The following is a 14,224-nucleotide window of genomic DNA, read 5'->3' on the forward strand; positions in this document are numbered from 1 at the left end:
GCCACTGGCAGTGGCCCTCGCGCACAGTGTCAGATCTGGCAGCTGTGGACGTTAGAGATTGAACTTGGGTTCAGAGGTGTGCTCCACCCCCCGTCCACCGTCAACCTTGGATGCTCACTTGGCCTCTCTCGGAGCTGCTGTCCCAGTCCTGATGTGCATGATGAGGTTAAGGGGGGGGCACAGCCGTGTGCGGTAAGATTGATAACGAGGGCCACGTGATGTGCAGCACATCACCCGGCACATAGTACACAGTGCAAAAGAGTGACTTGCGTTTATCCCACCGCCATCACCCACTGGTTGACCTCTGATGGTCGGTCTAGGGTTGCCCGAGCCCTAGCACCCTGGGCAGTCACCATCTGGCCTCTGGGCTGCTCTCGGGTTGGGTTCCCAGCATAAGAAGCTACATGCCAAGACGGAAGAAACCAGAATCAGTCAGGAGAGCTGCTTTTCTGCCTACCAGCAGGGTGGCATTGGATAAGTCCATCCCGTTCTCTAGAACTCAGGGACCCCCTGAATCACACGAATAATCATATTAGGAGTAGTAATGATAATACCGATAGCAGTAGGGGTTTATTGGTGGCCCCCCAAAAAGCCCATGCCCTCACCCCTACCACCTATAAATATGACCTAATTTAGAAAGAAGGGTCTTGGGGCGCCTGGATGGCTCAGTTGGTTAGGCAACAAACTTCGGCTCAGGTCATGATCTGGCGGTGTGCCAGTTCAAGCCCCGTGCTCTGTGCTGACAGCTCAGAGCCTGGAGCCTGCTTCGGATTCTGTGTCTCCCTCTCTCTCTGCCCCTGCCCACTCATGCTCTGTCTCTCTCTGTCTCTGTCTCTGTTTCTCTCTCAAAAATAAAGAACCATTAAATTTTTTTTTTTTTTATAACAGAAAGAAGGGTCTCACCTATTTATCAAATCTCATCACTTGCAGAAGCTCCTACCAAAGCAGATGGCAGGCGTTGCCCTTTGTGTTCCAGCGGGATGAGGCCAGTGCCTCCCCGAGCCTCTTCGGGCATCGCTAAGCCTCTTCAGGCCAGCAAGCTTCTCTAGAGCTGTCAGAAGTCGCTGGCCTACCGGTGCTGTGATGTTCCTTGATTAAATGAATGCCACAACATCTCTTCAGAGAACCAACTGAGGCTCATTGCCCTTCATTAACATTTCACTTTACCTGTGTTGATGTATGAGTCTGATTCAAGACTGATTTCCTGGTTTCAAAACAATGGCAGATTCTTTTTCCTCTTGGCCTGGTTCTTAAGCAGGCAGTTCTTGGGGGAAGGAATAAAATAGAAGCAGGCTATGAGTGCTGCGTCCTTCCCCCCTCCACCAGACCAGACTCCCCGCCCCCAGATCCCAGCTCTGCCCTCTCCAGGCTGGGTCCGTGCTTGCTGACCCTGCGGAAGCGGGTCTTGTGGCTGTCAGTGCACTTGATTTCTCCTGTGGGGCTGGACAGCTGCTGTAGGCTGCCGCAAAGAGCCACTGAAGGCTGCCGCAAAGAGCCACTGAGCCCTCACATTTGGGGGACTGGCTGGTTATCCAGATAGCTTCACGTTCAGGTTCTGGGTGTGAGGGCACAAGGAACCCAGCAGTCCTTTTAAAAGATACTGCTGAAACTAGTCCCTCCTTGCTTCTTGAATCATAGCACGACAGCTTCCTAATCAAGTTACGTCAGCCTGTTTTATATGTAAGGTCTACGAGCCCAATAGACTTAGAAGGCCTTCTGCTGAGCAAAGGAGAGTGAATGGTCGCAGAGGGGCATTTGCATGGCTTGGAAAGCAGGGGGTCATCCAGGAGCGTCCAACACAACTAAGCGTAAGAATAACCAGCCCCATGGGGCTGTGGATTATATTAGGGTTGGCCATATGTCTTGTGTGCCTGGGACAATTCCGCTTTATGCCTGTCGTCCCCTGGGCGTTATTAACATGCCCCCTTTCGCTCTTAGAAGTATCCAGGTTTGGCCGATAAATCGCATGGTCACCCTAATCGTGTGTCACTTTGTATGTGCGCTTAGTATAGTTGCAGAGTAGATAATGTATTTAGGTAAAAGCCTATACCTGTGTGCTTCAACCTCTCAGAAGTTGGCTGTAGGGGTAGCATTGTTCTACAGCTGTGGCTAAGTCACATCACCGTCTCATAGCACGTGCTGCTGAGAGGTGAGATCGTGGGCCACAATGTCAAGTAGATAGGAGCTTAGATCCTTCTTCGTAGCTTACTAGTTTTTTGACCCTGAGGAAATTCCTTAGCTTATCTCGACTGTAAATTGGGAATAATCATACAGACCTCAGCAGTTGGTGCTGTTATGAAATCACCCATGTCAAGCATCTCGCTTATTTCCTGACACGTGATAAGCTGCCAACAAATGGCATTGCCGCTGTTATTTATTATGATGATGATGATTTTATGATTTTATGACTAGTATTATTTTGGTCTTAGTTTTTCCATCTATGACATGGTAAAGGATGATCCCTGTCCTGCCCTGCTCCACAGGTCGTTGTGAGGCTGAAAGCAGGTAGTATCCTCAACACCTAGGGTTGCTGGGAGCGTGTGCACCGTTTAAGGTGAGGACTTTCGGCAGAGTCTCACTTGCCCACCTGCCCAATGGATCCGTCCCTCTGGGTGACATGGAAAATAGGTTCCCAAGACATCATCCCTCTACCCGCCCTGAGGACTCTCCCGTCGCTGGCCCTCCTAGGCCCAGCCTACTTCCTCCTCCCATGAGCAGTACTGTGTAAACACCAAGGCCAGAATGTCATTTACTGGTGCCAGCTGACTCGGGGGCTGCCACCCGAGTGTGGGAAGGGTCCAGATTTCTGGCTGGGCCGGCGAGGCGCCTCTCAATGTTCCCTGGCTGGGGAGTTTCTTCCCTTCCTCTGCCTTTTGAATGTAAGTGTCATCTGTTCCCGGTGTCCTTGCTTTATTCCCTGTCTCTTTCCACTAATTTGCCTTCCTGTAAGCCTCCCTTTTCTTTCCTTGTTTTTTTTTTTCTTGTTTTTTTTTTTTTTCCTTTTTCTTTTGACGTGACTGCCCTATTAGGGAGGATCACGGTAGTGGTTGAAAGCGGAAATTCCATGGGGCGCCTGGGTGGCGCAGTCGGTTAAGCGTCCGACTTCAGCCAGGTCACGATCTCGCGGTCCGTGAGTTCGAGCCCCGCGTCGGGCTCTGGGCTGATGGCTCAGAGCCTGGAGCCTGTTTCCGATTCTGTGTCTCCCTCTCTCTCTCTGACCCTCCCCCGTTCATGCTCTGTCTCTCTCTCTGTCCCAAAAATAAAATAAACGTTGAGAAAAAAAAAAGAAAGCGGAAATTCCATCCGGATTGCCTGAATGGAAATCTTGGTTCTACCTACCGCTCAAAAGCTGAGTCCCTTGGACGACCACGTCAGTGTCCTTATCTATGAAAAAGGGGCAAGAATAATGCTTACCTAGTGTGGTTGCTGGGAGGTTTCAGGAGTTACCAGAGGTACCGTGCTTAACAACGCCTGATGTGTGTACAGTAGGTACTTGCAGAAGGGGAACTATTTTCATTATCTAAAAACCTGCCTGTTCATATTTCTTCATGTTGGCTGGTGCTCTTGGTAGGAAGGAGGCTGCAGCAAGGTCTGTTGACTCCGAGTCTAGGCTGGGACTCTGATGGACCATGCTCGCACCGGGGGCTTTAGAGTGAGTCCTTACCTGCTCAAACTGGATGGTGGGAACAGGTCCTCCATGCTTGGTCTTCTCCCTATCCACCTGCCTTCTCTTTGGTTTGTCCCTGCCCTGTCCTTCTACTTCCAGTGACATTCTAAAGTGGAAGACATGAAGCTGTTCTAAGCTCTGAGTCCCTCCACTGAATGGGGCAGGGGCACATGACACAGTGACAATGTGACAGGTCACTGGACTGGAGGGCAAGAGATCCCTGTTGTAGTCCTGCTTCTGCTGTATGACCCCGGATAAGCCATTTCATGTCTCTGGATTGCAGCTTCTCCCTTTTCAAAATGGCGGTCATTATCCCCTCTGCTCTGTACCTCTCTGAAAATGACCAAACGTGAGATTTTGAGAAGTGTTCTCCTGGCTGCCACGTGCTACAGAAGCGAGGACTCCCGCTGGCCTCGGATGGAGCGGAGGGTTTGTGGCAACAGCTGTGGCCACAGTCCATGCTGCTGACAAGAGGAGCAAATCGGTGTTGGTGTTTGCTGTGTGAGGCTGTGCTCGTGGGGACCTGAGATGGGAGTGGTCAGTGTCCTTCCCTGCTTGACCTCTGTTCTCTCTGATGGACATCTGGCCCATGGGTGACTCAGTCAGGAAACTACCAGCCATCGCTTCGAAAAGCTTGGCCTCCTCTCAAGGATATGCTTACTTTGTGTTGTCCTGTGTTTGTTTGGATGGTGGGGGGAATCATTTACAGAATCAAGGGCAGATCCTGGGGGAATAATTTACAGAATCAAGGGCAGATCCTCAGAGTGAGCCCCTCCTCCCTGGTAGGGCCTCTGTGACCAAATCAATAAGATGGAAGGAGTTGGGGCATGCTGAGGGCTGGATTAGGATCACAAGTTACCCAAATGCTGGTCCATGGACAGAGCCAGGTTGGTGACATCAAAACTCCAGAAGCTTTGGCTGCTACTCGAGGCCAGAATTGTACTTTTTGTTAGCTTCTCCAGCGCACAATGAGTTTCGGAACTGCTAGAGTGGGTGGGACTGGACTTGCCTGTCAGGAAGCTCCGCATTCCCTGCCCCCTCCTTGTCCCCATCAAAAGACTGGAAAGAGTTAATAGTATTAGCTTTGATGTATGATTAGGTTATGATTAGGGTTATTTGTGTTCTTGTGCAACTTAACCAGGTGACTGTATCCTTAAAGATGCACGTTGGGAGTCGGGGTACTCTTGTGAGTGTCTGTAAATGAGTAGAGGGGTCAACATGGGTGGGAGAACATTCTGGAAGTACCTGAGAGTCATAGTCTGGGAGAGGCTCAGCATTCTACTGGCCTGACCCTCTTAGTTTTCTGGTGGAAGAAAGTGGGATTCTTGCTGGGCCCCAGTGGGAGAATGAAGTCTCTATCATATACACTGAAAACGTATTATAAATCTGAGGGTGTTTGGCAAAGAAAGTGGTGGGGAGGGATGGCTCCTCCAATACTGAATCACTTCAGCACCTTCCCTCTTGTTTCCAGGTCCTTTTGTGGCACATCTGGCCTCTCAGCCACAACCAAGAGGTGAGAGACACGGTCTTACCCCAGGATCCTTCTTCAGAAATTCACATTCTTCATCGTCTACACCCAAGCACATAGAAAACAGCCCCTGTGTCAGGGCACCCTTTTCCTCAGGCTGTGCTCTGTGGTGGGAATTGACGAACACAACCCCAAATCCAGAGGAAACAAACCTCCTTCCTCCTCTACCTCCGTGACCTGCTTTCCCAAAATGCAGGGCCATCCCCACATGATGTCAGTTCAGAAATCACTTTCTCATCAGGCCAAGGACTTTTCAAAGTTGCTGTGTTTTCCCTATCGTTTCCTTCCTTCCTCCTCCTCCCCCCCCCTTCACTTCCTGTTTTTTTCTTCCTCTTTCTCCACCCCCCTAGCCCAGCTCTCCAGCCTTGTCCCTTGTTGTCTGAGAACAGGAACAAAGCGCCAAGCGTAGATAATCATGATTTCCTGATGGGCCCTCTCAGTGCCAGGGCCCAGGCGCAGCTTCTCTGGGACACAGGAGCCTCTGCTGGGAGCACAGCAGGAAGCAGGGCCTTGGAGCCTCCCGGCTGAAAGAGAATCTAACAAGAATAATCTTTCATGTCCTTACAACAATTTATAGTTTCCAAAGAACTTTCTCCCGCATTCAAGCTAAAACACTGGAAAAATAAGTAAGACAAGTCCTAGTGTTTTGGCCTAATAACTGAAGTCTACATTAGATGGGCAAAACATAGATGTGGGAGTTAGACATGCATGTATTTCTGGTTCTGTGCCTTTTTCCCATTATGACTCTACGGATCATTGTAGTTCTCTGAAACTCGGTTCTCTCACCTCTTGAGAAAATGGACTTCAGGGTACCTTGTGGGGAATTTTTGAGGACAAATCAGGAAAATGTACTGTAAGATTCACTTGGTATGCCTGGTAGATATTATTTACTTAATAAACGTGAGATCGCTTGTTGGGTTTTGGTTTTCTGCAAACAGGAGGGGCGGTTCAAATCCAAAGTCGCCAGAAAAGCCACATAATAAATGACACCCATGGGAGGAGGGACTGTATCTGTTACTGTGTTTTCCTGAAACATGGAGAGAGAGAGAGAGAAAGACAGAGAGACAGAGAGACCTACTGACTGGGCACAAATCACTGAAAAACAAAGCCCACCCACTACTGTGATCCTGACGCTTCTATTCCATAGCAATATTTTTCTAAGGGGAAACAGAACAATCCCAACCACATGCCTGAGGTAGACTGTTTCACTAATTTAGCTCCCAGGGGCAAAACTACAAAAACAGCGATCTGGAAAAAGTCCCACCTCCCTTTTTGAATATCTGTTTAAAAAATTAAATTAAAAAAAATAAATAAAATAAAATAAAATAAACAAACCCTTCCCATTCGGGGTCAATAGAGAAGTCAGCCGGACCATGAAGCTGCTCTTTAAAAAAGTTCTGAGTCAGAGACATGTTCTAATCTGAATTCTCCAAGTTGCTGAATCCTTGAATGACACTGTTTTCTCTGAGCCTCAGTTTCCCCAGCTACAAAATGAAAGCGTTAGAGAAGGCTATTGCATTGATTTCTTCCAGCCCTGGTATTATCTGTGATTCTGGTATTCTCTCTGTTCTCCTTAAAAGATGTCTTATTTCTAGAGGAGCACAGGAAATGGCCTCTCAAAATAACATGACTTGCATTCCCTCTTAGCAGATTATCACTCACGTAAGGACAGAGAAGCCACGGGACTCCAGCGGGCACGGCCCTGACTTGGGAGCCAGACTTGCCGCGGCCATCTTGTTCAGTGGGTTTGTCCCATCAGCCTGGATCGGTGAGCCTGAATCACAAGACACAGTGCTGGGTAAGAAACAAGTGACTTTGGCTATGGCACACAGCACAACGGTAACTTTCCTGTTTAGTGGAAAGGATGCGCCCTATGTGTGCTTATAGAATACTGGAAAGTATTAAGGGTGGTCATTTCACCAGATTTGTCATCTTTGATTAGAAGTCATGCCTCCTGACACCATATACACATAAAAGGAAAAAAAAAAAAAAAACACCCCAAGGTTATAGTTTTGAAATGGTTAAAGGGAGGGTGCCTGGGAGTCTCAATCAGTGGAGTGTCCGACTCTGGATTTCGGCTCGGGTCATGACCTCACAGTCTGTGGGATCGAGTCCTGCGTCAGGCTCTGTGCTAACAGTGTGGATCCTGCTTGGGATTCCCTTGCTGCTTCCCTCTTTGCTTCTCCCCTGCTTGTGTGCTCTCTCTCTGTCTCTCAAAAGAAATAAATAAACATAGTGCGTACATACATACATACATACATACATACATACATAAAGTGGTTAAAGGTCCCTGGGTTCTACCAGTACATTCTGAGTGGGAGCTGTAGCTGTCCTGAGCTGTGAGTGTTTAGGCATGAGGTAGAGTAGCTTAGAACTGCATACAGGAGAGAGCAGGTTAGAACTGTACCTCCAGGTGACTTGTCCTTGCAGAATTCATTTCCTCTGAAGCCCAATCTGGGTTCCTGTCTTGCCCATTCTTGCCGTGCAGACTCAGGTGAGCAGGAAAGTCCTTAAGTAGCAAACCCAGGATGGAATTCGGGTCTCGTGCCAGAGGTCTGGTTTGCCTCGCACTGGCCGTAACATTTTTTGAGACGTTTTTAGTTTGCGAAGTTCTCATCCAGGAGCATTGCCACGCCCCAGCTGCAGGTTGCCAGGCACATGGCTTCTTTGTTGTTACTGCTTTCCTCCTCTGTCACCTCCTCCTGATCCATTATGGATCTGCAAGGACTGGGCCACATCTGCCTGAACTTCTTTGTTGAACTCGGACGTGACACCAACCGACACCCCTCCCAGATGACTCAGGTTCTACTGAGGGCTCAGCAGCCTGGGTTCTGGTATTCTAACACATCTGCATAAGCTGGCCCAGGACGCCCACCAGGACAAGACCAGGAGTCACGAAGGAGATGCCAATACACTGAGAAGGCCATGCACCTGTTACTCTTTCTCCACTTGCTGGTGTTACCTTCTGCTGCCCTCTGTCCAAAAGCTCTTCTTCTTCATCTAGATGTCTTGAGTTCCCTTAAAACTAAAAGCAGAAACATTTCATACAGCTGAGTGTAGCACAGAAAGCAAGACCAGGTGATCTCTTAAGGTGTTTTCCGGTTTCATCCTAGACTTGTGGCTTACAGCAAATTCTCATTCTTTGAGGGAATAGGATTGTCTTGCGCTCCCTTCCTTTTTCTTCCTCTTATGGTTTCTTTCCCTAGAGTGGCCGCCAGGCTACAGCATAATTTAGAGGAAGGAGGAGAGCTTTTAGAATTAGACAGACCCGATTTCAAATCTCGGTTCTGCTTCTTTAGTTGAGTGATTTTGCTGAGATCATTTCAAATTCCTGAGGTTCTGTTTCCCCATCGGTACAATGGGGACAATATGCCCTATGTTGTCCACTTGTGGTCAAGATCAAAGGATATAGTTGAAATGCATTAACATAGTTTCTTCCTCAACCAATGTCAGCTCCTTTTCCTCCCCAGTCTTATCTAGAGCTACTGAAGTGTAGCTTTGATCCCCCATTGGGTTCTTTTGTAACCTTGTGCCTTGCGTGTGCGTTAGCTCCGAAGAAGGTGCCATCTTGGTGTTAGGCCTACAGCACCAATTGTGGGATCATCAACAGATAAACATTTGTACATTGTATCAGGCAGTGTTCAGTGTTATGGAAAAAAGTAAAACAGGAAAACCTAAATAAATAAAGCAAGCCAGAGAGATGGGATGTGGGGAGAGCAGGACTGCTGTTCTATACAGGGTCCAGGGGAAGCCTCCCTGGCTAGGTGTTACTGGCGTAGGATGTAGACAGAGGGAGGGAGTGAGGCTAGAAGGAGCAGAGGCCCTGAGGCGGGAATGTGCTTAAGGAACTGCAAGCAGCCAGTAGGATTGGAGCAGAAGGAGCAGGGGACAGTGGAAGGGGGTGAGGGCAGAGAGAAGCAGTCAGATCACGTAGGGCCTCATAAGCCACCGTAAGGACGTGGGCTTTCGTGTTCTGGCTGGCCTTTCCAGAGATTCTCCTACTTTTCCTCCCTCTTCCCTAGAACATCTCTAAAGGCCCCATCTCCGAAGCCTCCCTGAGTAGAGAAAGGGACGGATGCTCTTGCCCAGTAGAGTATGAGCCATCCGTTCAAAAACCTGTACTGGTAACCAGACTCTGGAGATGAATGAGATGCAGACCTGTTCTAGTGCCCGTGGTCCAATGCTAGTTCAAGCTGCTTGAGAAAGTTGCATTGGTAAATGAGGTCGAAATGAGTCGTTGTTCCGATTTGGTCATTGTGGAGCCAGTTTGCTAGAGTGGCCATTTTCCACGGGCACCTCGCACAGGTCACTTCTGCCGGTTCTCTTGAAATGCATTCACACGGTGTATTACCAAGTCTTGCCTTCAGGGTAGAGACAGGATGAATTCACTCAGCAAACACCTGAGTGCCTGTTCTGTGTCAGTGCTAGTGTAGACACTGGGTACAGATGACGACTAGGTTTACACCCTGCTCTCGAGGGGTTTATGGTTTTAGTGGGACACCTGCTAGTGACCAACCAACACAACTGATCTGTGGCTGTGAGGGAGCCCAAGGGGAGGCTCCTGATGCAGACAGAGGGGCAGGACGGGGCAGCTCCTTGGGCATGTCATCTCCACTCAGTCTTAGAGGTGAGGAGCAGTGAATGGCAAGGAGGGTGGGGAACATCAGGGAGGGGTGTTGGGAGTTTCCAGGCAGAGGAAGGACATAAGCAGGGGATGCCCGGTGCCTGTCACCATGCCTGACAGTCACTGGAGTGTGAGGTGAGGCAAGTCTGAGAGGCCCCTTCAGAGGGGGGAGATGGAAGGCTAACCAGGAGCCTTGAATGCCCAGCCAAGGGTGTTGAGTGCACTTGAGGACAGCCTAGAGTGGGAAGAGTTTTTTAAGCCCAGATTGATGGCCTGAGGAGATTGGAGTTAGATGAAACTAAGGGTCTAATTTTATTGGCCCTGAATTTGTTCTGATTGATCAAAAAATGCTTCATTTTTAAAGTGCTTATTTTGTACCGACTCCTGGTAACATTATAAGATCATAGCTTCCTCAGATGGGAAATAGGTTCATGCAGATGGACTGAATGAGATGGTCTTCTGGAGCTGATGAATTCATGGCCCTTCCTGCCGCCCGGTGCCCTAGTGAATGTTGAACATTGGTGGTTTCGTGTGGGGTCTTGGCACTCAAATTGCTGGAAAGCGGTGAGAACATGAGCCTTGTTTCTGACTGGAGGGAGTAGCTGGCAAAAGCCCAAGCTTTTCTAGTAGAAATGATGGAATTGAGGTCTTGATACCTTTTTTTTCTAGTCAGAAAACGAACGGGTAATATCTATCTCTTAATCCTCTCCTAGTTGAATAGGACAGTAAGAATGTTCTCTTTAGAAAGTACACATTCACTGGCCAGACAATACCTGAGTCCCAATACCTGAGAATGTATGAGGACTGGAAACCATCAAGACAAATTAAGCCTGCCCATCCGTCCAAGGAGATCATGTTTGTGACGATGACAAAGGAGGCACAGACGCCGATAGTGGGTAGGAGGCCCTTGCATGCACAAAGTACAGAAAGGGAGCATGTCCTCTGCCCTGGGAAGTCAGGAAAGGTTTCCAAGAGGGGCCACATGAGCTGGGTATTGAAGGGTGAGTAGGAGTTGGGAGCTGGGCGAGAGACACCCCTAGTGCAGAATGGCACTCTATAAATAAGGGCCAGTGTTCAAACATCTGTGGTGGCGGCGGAGAGGAAGTAGCCAGAGTGATCATCGTGCACAGATAATGCCTCAACTCTGCATTTTAGAATCCATTAGTAGCCTCCTCCTTAGCCTCCCACCTTGTTCCCAACAGTGACTAAAAATAATCAGATTGACTAATTTGAGTCGATCTCTTCTCTGACCCCGTGGAGGTGTTAGTGAGTGGAATCGGATGAGAGGGACCGAGAAAAGAAGTGGAAAGAGGAGGAGGGATCCATTGCCATCACCCAGAAACACTGATGGAACAGTATAGCTTGCACCACGGCTCTCTGGTGGCAAAACTCAACTTTACAGACAGCCAGGTCTGCTTCTTCCCGGTGAAAACAGCAAGGGGTGTTTGGAACTGTGCTCCTCTCCCTTCCTCTTAGAAAAAAGTTATGTGGGGCGCCTGGGAGGCTCAGTCGGTTAAGCGTCCGGCTTCAGCCCAGGTCATGATCTCACAGCTTGTGGGTTCGAGCCCCGCGTCCAGCTCTGGGCGGACAGCTCAGAGCCCGGCGCCTGCTTCGGATTCTGTGTCTCCCTCTCTCTCTGCCCCTCCCCAGCTCGTGCTCGCACTCTGCCTCTGTCAAAAATAAATGAACTTAAAAAAAATGAAAAGAAAAAAGTTATATGTATATGTTCGTGTGTCTGTATATACCCAGATACGTGTACGTGTGTGTATATACACACATACGCGCACAGACACGCACACGTATGTGGTGTGTAGAATCTATTCTAGCCTAACGCACCCTGGTGCCGATGCCCTCCAGCCACTCGTGCCGGCTGAAAGACGAACGGATGGGTTAGAATTGGCCTCGCTGACCTGCACCACTTCCTTGGGCGTGTTGGGTGTGTTGAGGTCCGTGCTCCCAGCACCAGAGGTCCAACAAGCACACGAGGATGCCCGTTACAGAAGAGGAAACTGCAGCTCAGAGACATGAAGCCGCTTGCCCAAGGCCCCCCGCTCTTAGGTGGTCAGGACTCAGACTCACTTGTGACTGCCTCCCCTTCCGCTCTGCATGCCGTGCTATCCTTCTGATAAACCAATGAGGAGCAGATAAGGATCATCCCTGAACGTGGCCCTCACCTAGAGCTCTGAAATGCAGCACTGGACAGAGCAGTGACATCCTGTCTTGGAGTCCTCTCCGGATCTTCCGATGCCAGCAGACTCTCCACAGCTTGCCCCACGGGTGTCTGTTTACATGCTTCCAGGGACGGGGAGCTCACTACTTGATAACGACAGTTGGTTCTGCTTGTGGGCACTTGGGGATCCTTCCCTCCTTGAAGAGCTGTCTCTGAACCTAACCTTATCCCATTCTGGTAGGCTTACTTCCAATTGCTGTTGTTGTTGTCTTTAAGGAATCTCTGCACCCAATGTGGGGCTCAAACTCCTGACCCTGAGATCAAGAGCAGCGGGTTCCACTGACTGAGCCAGCCAGGCTCACCCTCATTTCTAGTAGGCTTAAACATCTCAATAGCAAGCAGCTTGAGGGATGAGTGCTTTGCTCTGATTGGAGTCTCCGGTAGATACAGCCCCATGATGTACCCTCCTCTCCATTTCTCCTCTTGGAGAACCGGGAGAATCCGTCAGGGCTTCCTTGACTCTTCTCTTGGGGGGTCTGTTTGTTCTTCCTGCCGGGCTAGGCAGAGGAGACGACATGGTACCTGGGTTTCTTCTCTTCTCCCTCTCAGGAGAAACCTCGCCGTGAGCTTCTTCTCACCCTCTTTGCTCCAGAAGCCTGGCTGTACCAGGGCGAGTAAGCATTTCTCTCGGATGCCTTTAACTGACATAAGGTGAAGTTTGAAAAGAAGGAGCAGAGATGAGAAAGAAAAGGAAGGAAGGACAGGATGGCTGTGGTGTCGGGATTAACTTGGGTTCTGGCCCGAGCTGTGGCACGGACTCACCATCTGACCTTGGACACCCCCTTCCCCTCTCTATCGTCACTACGTGGGAGTCGGGCCTGACTGTCCAGGGCTTTCCCTTTCCGAACATGACCCCAGAGAGAGTCATGGCTGCTGAACCCGCATGTTGTCCAGCAGGACCCTGATGTGGGGTTCGCTTTTGCACCACCAGAACCAGGAAGCACCTCTGGAAGGTGAGAAACTGGACCCCCCCCCCCCCTTTTCATGGCAGGAAGGGCCTCCATCAGCCCTGGAGCACAGAACGGCTGATCTGGTTCTCAGAGTAAAAGGGCTCAGCCTGCACCCTGCCCCCATCCTGATGCTGTGAGCCCCGGTGCCCTTGCTCTGCCCCTTTCTTCCAGCTTTCCAGCTTCTTGAAGCTCTGTCTGTGCTGCTTCTCTGTGCTGGAAGGTAGGAGAATCAGCTTAGGGTGCTTGGCTTAGCCCTGATGGCGAGCCCGCCTTTCTCTGGGGCTTGGAAGCTGCCAGCCTAGTGGTCCCAGGATGAGGGGACTTCATCTGATGACCTGCACAGCAGCGTTAGGCCCAGGCTGCAAATGGGCAGACGCGTTCTGCGGAGAGAATTGTTGCTGAGGGAATCGGGCTCCGGACGTGTCTCCTCCAAAGACCTCACTTCCCAACAGGCCACCTTGCTCTCCTGACCGTGCTGCCGGCCCAGGAAGAAGGGGAACATGGCCATCTGACAGAATTATTCAGTTGCCATTACATGGGACAAAAGGGGCCTGGCAATGTGATGACGTTTGCAAAGGCGTGTGTCCCTACTTTCAGGGAATGACACGTGACAGTGTGCATCAGAGAGGACTTTAGGTGGGGTTGGTTCAGTGGTGGTCATCATGAAACACTGTGCCACACGATGGTTAGGAGGACAGGCTGGACCCAGACCGCCTGGGTCACGGTCCTCCTCTCCCGCTCGCTAGCTCGTGGGTTCAGACAGTTAGCACATCCCTCCTCCAACAGTTCCCTCATGTGTAAAGTGAGAGTCGATCGCACCTTCCTCATAAGTAAGGCTGCTTTGCTCATTAAATGAGCCAGCCTGCGCACCTGCTCCCGGTGGGGCTGGGCACGTAGCAAGGACTCAATTAGCGTCAGCTCTTCTTATTTTGATCGAAAGCCTCAGTTGCATATTTTACTTGAAAGTAAGTTTTTGGGGGGCACCCGGGTGGCTCAAGTCGGTTAAGCGTCCGACCCTTGGTTTCGGTTCAGGTCATGATTTCATGGTTTGTGAGTTCGAGCCCCGTGTCAGGCTCTGCCGTAACAGTGCAGAGCCTGCTTGGGATTCTCTTTGTCTCCCTCTCTCGCCGCTCGTCTCCCCCACCCCAAATAAATTTAAAAACTATATTGCAAAAAGTACGTTTTCGGGATGCTCTGTGGGTTCGAGCATTTTAAAGCTATTTAG

The 14,224-nt window shown here is 49.9% G+C and overlaps 1 protein-coding gene across 7 annotated transcripts in view; it reads left to right on the forward strand.

Moving 5' to 3' along the window:
• CYRIA (CYFIP related Rac1 interactor A) overlaps window positions 1-14,224 on the forward strand; it is a 105,412-nt gene that overhangs the window by 38,091 nt on the left and 53,097 nt on the right. For 2 of the 7 annotated variants that reach the window (XM_045447666.1, XM_045447669.1), the window contains exons 2-3: window positions 5,139-5,180; window positions 6,843-6,993. The gene's annotated coding sequence lies outside the window, so the exon portion shown is untranslated. The remainder of the gene's footprint in view (window positions 1-5,138; window positions 5,181-6,842; window positions 6,994-14,224) is intronic. The other 5 variants (XM_045447672.1, XM_045447667.1, XM_045447670.1 and 2 more) reach the window with 3 other exon arrangements.

The sequence above is a fragment of the Leopardus geoffroyi genome, chromosome A3 (assembly GCF_018350155.1).
Source record: "Leopardus geoffroyi isolate Oge1 chromosome A3, O.geoffroyi_Oge1_pat1.0, whole genome shotgun sequence".
In the NCBI taxonomy this organism is placed as follows: Eukaryota; Metazoa; Chordata; class Mammalia; order Carnivora; family Felidae; genus Leopardus; species Leopardus geoffroyi.